This window comes from Anopheles coustani, chromosome 2 (assembly GCF_943734705.1).
Source record: "Anopheles coustani chromosome 2, idAnoCousDA_361_x.2, whole genome shotgun sequence".
Taxonomy (NCBI): Eukaryota; Metazoa; Arthropoda; class Insecta; order Diptera; family Culicidae; genus Anopheles; species Anopheles coustani.
The window spans coordinates 76,198,000-76,207,532 of NC_071289.1; the positions used below are offsets into that span (position 1 = coordinate 76,198,000).

Genomic DNA, 9,533 nt, shown 5'->3' on the forward strand with positions numbered 1-9,533 from the left:
CGATTCGTTCAAATATGCTCCGACAAAATAGTCGACTGGTGCTACGCTGGCAGGGATGATTGGGTTGTCAACATGCAGTTGATTGCCCTCGTTGAAAGCTACCGTCCGCCCGGTCACGGTTGATAAACAAGATAGCTTCATCAAACAAAGATACCGGGTGCGTCGACGGGCGGCTTTTTGATGGATGGCCATTATTGTTTTATCATCCGCCAACAATCTGCTGACACAACAAACGTCTCGGAAATTTATGCCCCCGGGGGAGAAAAGCGGACCGCAACATAATCCACTACCAGTAGCGCTAAATCCACCTGCCGATCGGTTCGTTCGGGTGGGAACATTGGCGCGTGGTATGATTTATTTGAATTTACCGGGGTTAAAAATGGCACAAAATGTCGTGCGTCCCACCGATCGGTTGCCATTCATTACAGCCCTCGACTGCCACTAGCCTTTTTCGTGTGGGAGTTTCGTCGACTGGATCGTCCTTTCCATAAGGTCCACACAGCCCGGCCGGTTTCATCCCTTTTTGCTAGTGCCATCGCGTTCGCTTTCTATCGTTACAAAATTGAGATGATTTGTGGCCACAAGCGCACACTCCGATATTCCAATCACGTATTCTTGGAGGCCAGTAACGCCCCGGCAACGAGCGTCGTCCGTCGCCTCCGCATAGTCTGCCTTGAAACTACTCATCTATGATTAATTCCCTCGGTCCAAAAGGCAAGGCCAGCAGCCTACAAACCGTTTCTTCGCTCGTCCTCGATGCGGCTTCTCTAAATCTTTTGAAAGTAAGAGTAATCGAAAGCGAGTAGATTTATGGGAAAGCAAATTCGGCATCCAACTCCTACCGTTTTCTTGGAATTTGACCTGAATCATCGCGTTCTGCTTCGTTTTAGTTTGATTTTGATATCTTGGGTAATCAAAACAGCGTTACTGAATCTTAAGGCACATTTGCTTGGCGAAATGTCATGATTTATACATTTGTAAATTTGTTTTATTTAATTTGCTTACTCGTTAGGAAGGCATTATGTGTTCCGTTAGACACATCAGCCCGATCGCCTTTTTCCAGTATTTCGTGTCAAATCAATTCGTAGAACGTGACAAGGGATTACTTTTTCTAGTCAAATTTATCTAGGCGGAAGCAAATGCAAACCAAAGCGGGTAAAAATGTAAGCCTTCCTTCCGGGGCTCGTTGTGCTATTTGATTTTCATTTGCTTGCTACATGAAATACTGATGACGAAGGAAAAAAAAATCCCCACAGAACATTTTGAAGGTTTTTTACCCGGTTTTCGCCTCAGCATATGTACACTTAACATTTGCCCCCGCCTGGAAACCAACCCAGCCGGTTCCCGCGCAAACCGACCCCGCCAAAGGACCGCTCTCGAAATGCCGCTGCTTATCGATAAATAAATAAACAAACAAGCGATCCAAACGAACCCAACTCGCGAATCGAGCAAACGCACACCTACCGAGCTGGATTCAATTTCGGGACCGTGTTTCCACTCCAGGTTGCTGCACCAGTCCCTCGTTTCGTCCCATCCCATACCAAGGGCAGTGTGTAGTCGAGATGAAAGTATGCGCGAGCGGGGAAAACCCGGTCCGATGCGGTTCCAATTTATGAGAAGTTCTTGGCTTTTCGCGATACGCGCTGTCTTTTTTTTTTTTTAAACTCTCCTAATTTCGAGCCATGTTCGCCCAAATAGCCCCAGACCCAGACGAATCTCAGCGGCTTACCTTTGCGAACGGGGGAGACTGGAGATTTTTCTTTTCCTTCGAGCCGAAGCAAAACAAACCCTAAATTCATTCCCACCCACAAAATGGAACAAGAAAAATGCAGGAGTTAGTTTGCTCATTCCTTTTCCGTTTTTCTTTCCCACTGGTGGGTAAGATACTATTGGGTGAAAAACGAATTCCCCCGATCGTGGAAAACATATCTTTTTCCGGGGCAACACAGACACACACACACAAACAGTCCTAAACCTTGCGCCGGTGCTTTTGTGGTGTTGAAAGAATCTGTGGAGGGTCAAAATTATGTGCACACATTAATTTCAACGGAGGACTTTCCGCAAGTCAGGTTGTTTTCGTTACGATCGAATTGATTTCGTTTAGTAGTGCACGCAACGAAAAAAAAACCTTGGAAGTTATAGTCCTTACGTTTAAAGAAAAGGATAACTCCGAAACAAATACTTGGAGGTTGATTTATGTGGCTTTTCTTTTCAATTTTAAAACAACAGCCGGCGTGCATACTAATAATTTGATTCTGAAAATTTGAATCCTTTCGTTTCCCTCCAAGCGAGGCGGTTTACAGTCGACTACGAGGTACGTTAAACAATGTAGAACCGTTAAGGTCCACGGCGGGGAAAGGGTAGTTTTAAATTATGCATTTTAATTGCCTGCAAGCTGCTTCTTTTGCTTGCCGCGAGGGTCGGGAAAATGAGGTACAACAACAAAGGGCAATCTTCCCTTTTCCTGCTGGCTGATAGAGAAAACTTTACACGGTGGCGATGGTTTGAATAATGAATTTCCTTTCGTGTTAGGTATTCATTACAGAATGATGGAATAATTAAACTTTTTACGTAACAGTGTTGCATAGAATCCGAGCTACTTTAAAGAATTCTAAACACACTTTTAGTGTTAAAGAATGTTAAATGATAATAACAGGGTAAAAAGCCACCTTTTCAATTCCCATGCAAACAAGTCAAATTATTTTCGAGTAATAAAATACGTGCTTGTCTCGGGGGAGAAATTACTTCTCCCCCATTTCCAGCGCATTCTCTACTGCCTCCTGTGAGAATCGAACTCACGACCGCTGGTTTACAAGACCAGCGCTCTGCCAACTGAGCTAAAGAGGCTCCGACGATAAAGCCACCATTTTTAGCCATCTGTTTCTGTTCTTACTACGGTTAGCATCAGATGCTCCTGGAGCCTGCGTCACAAACGGCCCAAACCCGGTCGGTCTCTTCGGACGTTTCCCGGCAGCGCAATGTGTCTCGTTTCCTCTCTACTGTACAGCTCATCTTTTTCCGACTTTGCACAGCTACGTTTCAGTGCGTTTGTTTTTTCCTCGCGGCTAATGTTCGGTTTGTTTGTTTGCCCGCCGTACTGTTTTTCAGTGCAAAGCACGACAACGACGACGACGACGACGACGACAACATATAAAGACGATGACGGGCGGCCTCGCTGTGTTGTTGGACGTGCTGCTAGTTGGCGCTTGTTCTAAATTCCAAAATCTATCATCTGTTGAACGACGGGCTGTATTGCTAACGAGACAGTCAACAGGTCAGCGGCGCGACCACGAATACGACCGACGGGGACACGACACGGTCGTTGCCATGGCAGGGAGCGAAAACACACACAGAAGAACGGGGCGAGTCCATTAGCGTTGGGTAAAACAGTCATCAACCCGCAAAGCTGAGCATCGGTTCGAAAAGGTAGATGAGGTTGGTAATAAAAGCGGAACACCAAGTGTCTGATGAAAGTTTTTGCGTGGAACATTTATATGACAACGGGCTTTGTTGATGGTTGATGGCACCATTTTGGATACTGCACCAAATGCACAAGTGTCCGGCGGACACGGGCATTCTTCATCCGACGGAGGACGTCGTCGAAACATTCATCTCGCGGTGCGTGGAAGATATTTTTCAATTTGGCACAAAGGCATACCAGTTAATTTGTTTCCAAATGAGTGAAAGGAACCATTTTCTCCCGTCCCACGAAGCACACACACAAACTGGCGACATGTTGTGCAGAAAGAATTGGGCGAGGTCGTTGCCTCGCTCCAAGGAGGACAAAGTAACGACGGGAGTGGGGATTCATGTCGCGGGAGTTCCCCGCCAAAAGAATGACACTGGATGACACCGATCCACCCAAGAGCCGTGTAGAATGTTTCCAATCTCTTTGGTTTTTTTTGTTCGTAAGCCATTTCAAAGAAAATTTTGACACTTAAATTAATGATCCGCTGACGGAAATTTTAATTTTCTTTACAGCACAAAAACGGAGGACACAATTCCGAGAAGGTTTTGGACGAAGATATTTGCCTTTAGGTTTCATTATCTTACACAAAGATGACCCAAGATGACGAATTGTGTATTTCCATCCTCTTTCGAGCAAGGATTTGTGACTTCATGACAGATTCTGCTTCAAATTAGATCTTCACGGTGCAACATTAATTTACAACCATCCGAAAGCTACCCACTGGGCTTTGCCGGAGGAAAAAAAAAGCAAACGCAGGAAACGTATCCATCATCCGGTTTATCATCGTTTGTATCGGGTTGCTCGTGTAGCCCGAAGGTCGGGGGAAAATGTTAGGATTGAGTTGGTATACATCCCTTGGTCTCGGGGACCGAAACTGGGAAAAGTTAATAAAATCATCTGCCCTACAGGGCTTTGGGGTTGAAAATTCATTTAACAACAACAAACGAGAATGCACGACCCTTCGATCCTGAAGAACCCAACCAGAATGGAAAGCTACCAAACGCCGGATCGATCAAAAACGTAAGCTTTTTTTTATTTTAAACAATACCGAACCCGGATATTTTCCTTTCTTACCCTACTGCTGTCACTGCGTTCAGCTTCCAAACAGAACAAATCAACTTGAACCAAGACCAGACGCTCAAGGACTCATCGAATGGCGAGTTAAACGATGGATTCAGCGTCGTGGAGGATTATCTGGATTTGATTTCCAAGTGGATACTTTTGTCGTCTCTTCTACTACCTTCATCTATTTGTATTGACTTACTAAAAGGGTACCAATATCGCTTAGCCGGTTTTTCGCAATAAATCCTTCTTTTTTCAAAGGTTGATTGATATTTCGAAACCATTAAATTTTGGTTGAGGTTAAGTAAAAATAAGATCGTCCGTCATTTTCTTTCTAATTACAACAAAAAATATACAAAAATACATGGGTACACAGAAAGTAATCGTTTGCAACACTATTTTCGGAAAAACTGTCCTTCAAATGCATTTGCTAAATGGCTTCTCCATCTACGCTCCCCCGTAGCGTAGTTCCCCCGGATTTGAAGCACTTTCAGCGAAGGTCTTTCGAGTGATTAACATAAATGGACTAGATCCATTAATTTTATTCGCACGGACATTTACGGCGGGAATGGCTCTTCGTTCGATTGATTTGGAATGTATGAGAGGGCGCCAGAGTTTGGAGTAGCAAAGCCGCGAACAATTCGGCATAAAATAAATGAACCCTAAAAAAAAACTAATGTGAAGGTTAATGGTTATTTTTGACGAATCTTTCAAAAACAACCTCGCTTATTTAGTGTTACCAATTACTCCAAACGATGGACATTTGTGACATTGAAAATATGCGTTCTTTTCTACGCGAATCAACAAGGGTATGAGAAACGCAGATTGCAAGACTGGACTGTTTGTAAATGAAAAGTAGTCGGCAAGAGTCGGCACGCTCGACGAATCAGACACACTTCCGTTCAGCGTGTTGTTGAAATTCTCGATTTCTTATCACCTCGTCCCCGGGTGGTTCATATTTTATGTTACTTTTTTGCAGCTGGCGCCGTTACTCCCACCGATATTCCGCCGTGTGTTCACAGTTTTGAACGAACATACGAACACAAACCTATTTGCATGGCGCGTTGATCTTCCTTGGGCGCAGTTAGACCACAAGCCCGAACAACTCGTCAGCATTAGAACTTTCGTTGGGGCTTTTAATTAGCGTATTCCCGCGGACTTTTCTCACCCCTTCACAAGGTCGTATGCGTTCTAATGAACGTACCAACACAGCCACTAACCATTCTAATGCAGGAAGTTGTACAACTTTAGCGTTTGCAAAGACACACCAACACACACCCGCCGAGGGGATGGATGGCGAGGAGGGTTAGGTGGGCTGGAAATATAGATAGGAAAGGAGGAAAACGTGCCCCTGGCGAGAACCCCCCACTACGGCAAAGATGGACTTAGAACGATCTTCCCATTCCAGGGGACAAACCGCGACACTGATAATGGCTGCAATTATGGCAGCGAACAGCATCTAACGGGTCTGATTGGGAGCTGTCGATAAGAACATCTTCGGAGGATCGAGGAGAGAGAGACCGTCGCACAGTGGCGCAACCGTGGGTGGGGGGAAGTCGGACATCAATAATTTTCATGTTTTTTAATTAGAATTGTAATAAATAAATAGAGTGCATTTTTGGTACTAGCATTAGACCGTTGCAGTTCCAGCGAGATTTTTTTTAATATTCTAAACTGTCACATATTTAGTAAAACTGTTCTGTCATAGAACATCAGCAAACTATTGAATCAACACCGCAAAAGACCATCGAAACCGAAGACAAAAGTTTAAATACCCGTAGCTCCTAGAAATGCAAGTGTATAAAATTTTTACTGGAAAACTTTTTAAGACGTAATATTTTCACGCATAATAAGTTCTTTTTAAAGTTGACGATTCGCAATAATTTTAATAGAAAACTATCGTAAACATGTAATTTTCAATGAAATTGTTTTTAATAATTTTTACAAGTAATTAAGGTTAAAATCTAAGCTAATTGACTTCAATACACTACATTGCATACACATAGTTGAATGATTGACTTGATTAGAAAATTACGTAACCTACTGGAAACTGTTTGGCATACGATTACGTCCAGAGGCGCATTTTGCTATTTAATTTTTCGTATATTAAGTCAATGGAAATGTCCACTCGCAGAGCCACTGTGCGGGGGGTGCACCATAACGTCCACGTCATTCGATGGAACGATCATTTGGGCTAAGAATCCCCTTTTGGATTTTTACATTTACATGTTACATTGGGAAAAGCGTTACGTTTGGATACAGAATGTTTTTAAATGAGTCTTATGCTTCTTAAATCGTGTTAGTATTTAAAAGAGTATTTTTTCCCTCTCGCTAAATGCCTACATACTGTAACTATAGCGACAAGTAAGAAGTTAATCGGACACCACTGGCAAACCGTTGCTACGGTATCATGTTTTTCACGCATGAAGAACAATTTTCATCTCGGTAACTCTATCGGACCGTCTCGGTAACAACAGGTGCTGCCACTGCCAAGATGCCATTGAATAAAATGTCACAAGTTTCTTCGTTTTTCCGTACCAGCATCGCCTGCTCTGTGTTTTAATGAAGACGCTTTACGACGACGAAGAGAAGCAACGAACACAAAAAAATGCTACGATATTGTGAAATGTAGCTGACGTCTGCGAGAATGTTCTGGAAAATATCTGAATTAAACTGAACCCAAAAACATCACCAGAGTGCACTTACCGAACATAAAACTGGATGAAATGTAAGTTTCGCTGCTTCGTTGAAGTGAGCCGATTTTTACAGTAAACGAATATTCATGGGACAAACTCCGTCCGTTGCACTGACCAGGCGTTGTAAAACTCCGACATTCACAGACACGGGACGTACTCCATACCGGATGATCTTCACCGTTTCGAGAAACACTTTCAAGCGGAAAAATGACGTAGGTGCGAGGTGCGCAACGTGGTTCGCGGTTTGCTGGAACTTATCCAAACCAAACGAATGGGGCTCGCGACTGGAGCTGCCGGCCTGCACCGCAGGTAAGACACATTAATGAACGGATAAACAAACCGATTTCGACCCAACCACCGCACCACCACTACCCCGGTACCCGTTGGGGCCTGCTTCCAGCTGAGAGACGCGCACCAATTATTTGCCAGCCGCGATCTTCACAACCTTCTGGTTCCCTATCGCTTTGCCTAGCGCACACTTGCGCGCGGAACTGGAAACGGAAGAGTGATTCCCCACAGCGGTGCGCTGTGTATAGAACGAAAACACAACACACCACCTTTAAACGCACGCGACCGCGGGAACGCTAGCACGCTAGCACCGCACAACTACGCACACTTGCATTGGACCTTCGATTACAAGATTCCGACATTCCGAAACCAATTCCATGATAGAAAAGGAATACAGGGAGCCGTACACCTTTGCCGCTTTGCACGGCTACATTCGACGTTCTGTCTCACACTTACGCGCGCGCGCCCCCCTCCCTCACACCCAATCGCCTGACCCTTCACTCTCGCGTGGTCAACGGGCTCCCCACTGGAGCCTCTTATTCTTGCCTACTCTTCTTCCAGGCGAGATTTTTCTCCGGTGCCGATGCTGGGGCTTTTCGATTTCACACTTTTCTGAGGTGACAATCAGGTTGGCTTTTGCTGCCTTTTTCTTCAAAAATAAAAAAAGCTTAAGGTGGCCAGCTACCTGTTCCTCCCGAATGGGGAGAGTTTTTTGGGTAGCCACGCGGATAAGTTGCAAAGCCACAAGAACACACTGCACAACTGGACACGTATACAATCTACGGTAACATCACATTCGCACTTACAACAAAAACTTATGTTTTAACAATTGCTAAAGCCATTGGTTTTATTTAACAGTCAACACACCGCAGCACAATTGGAGCCTTTTTCGTGAACGAAAAAACAACAGAGCAAACAGTTAAATGGCGCCTCTGAAAAACTACCTTTTGGGGGAAGAAATGAAAACCATTTCCTACGCCCAACCAGGTGTGCCGCTTATTCTCCAAACCCTCCGCCCTGCGTACGAAAGCCCCAACCGCAGAAGAGCAGTATGTGCTGCAGCTGGATAACCTACATTCCACGGACGGCAAGCAAACGGATGGCGACGAACCAAACCCGTCCGTGAACGGGAAACGTGAACTCACGCGACGTACACGGCACAAACTCCAACACTCGACTGAACACGAACTTCCGAGCGCCGCACGTCAACGCTCGTGCAGCCGTCGTTTCAAAACAACGCGCACTTCCTTCTCGCTCTCTCGTTGCTGTCGCCACCTTGACCATTTTTCGCTTTTTTCCAAAGTGTTGTTTACCTTTTCTATTGGACAGCGTCGAGAAAACTGAAAGGTACCGTCGTTTTCGATTCTTCTAATCGTGATGACCTCAAATAATTGATGAATAATGCCGCTGAACTTTGCCGTAGATTTGTAAAATTCTGTATTGCGTCATGATGTCAAAGCGAGTTATTTATTAACTGACCTACTTGAAACATATCTTGTGCTTTTCTAGCTGCAAACAGCTGTCAAAAGATGCCATAAACAAGATGAGTTAAAAAGAAGGTCACTTCATAGCGTCGTCGTTGTTGCAAATTGATTTTGGTGTTTGGCAACACAGCAAAAATAATTCTCAACCACGTGACCTAATTCTGATAATTAAAATTTAATTAATTTTTCTTAAAACCATTTGTGCGGAATTAAATTACCTTCTTCTATCGCAGTTTTGGTACAGTAAAGCCAAAGTATGAATGAAGAAGGTGAGGTCATAAACGAATTTGAATGTAAATTTTGATACCAACGGTTAACGTTCGTTTACCAAATTACGCTCGCAAAAACGAAGGCATCATTAAAAACCTTTAATATTGACCTGCTGAAACACTTTCTTATCATATTGAATGTGTTAATTTTTGCAAAACTTAGCTTCAGACACCAGGGAAACACAAATTGATTTGCGCGAGCTGTCAAAATACATCCGTATCGGTTTTGGATGAACCTACCCCCCTATTACAAACCTTGGCTGGG

At 44.1% G+C, this 9,533-nt stretch overlaps 1 protein-coding gene and 1 non-coding gene across 2 annotated transcripts in view; both read right to left on the reverse strand.

Annotated features, from left to right (window-relative positions):
* The window catches only part of LOC131262861 (inositol 1,4,5-trisphosphate receptor), a 31,304-nt gene extending 22,624 nt beyond the window's left edge, over nt 1-8,680 (reverse strand). Inside the window, exons 1-2 of the mRNA XM_058264946.1 lie at nt 8,591-8,680; nt 7,238-8,399 (exon numbers count right to left, since the gene is read on the reverse strand). The gene's annotated coding sequence lies outside the window, so the exon portion shown is untranslated. The remainder of the gene's footprint in view (nt 1-7,237; nt 8,400-8,590) is intronic.
* Nucleotides 2,775-2,847, reverse strand: Trnat-ugu (transfer RNA threonine (anticodon UGU)). The gene has a single exon. It is a non-coding gene; the product is annotated as a tRNA-Thr (tRNA).
* Nucleotides 8,681-9,533: the final 853 nt, after the last annotated feature.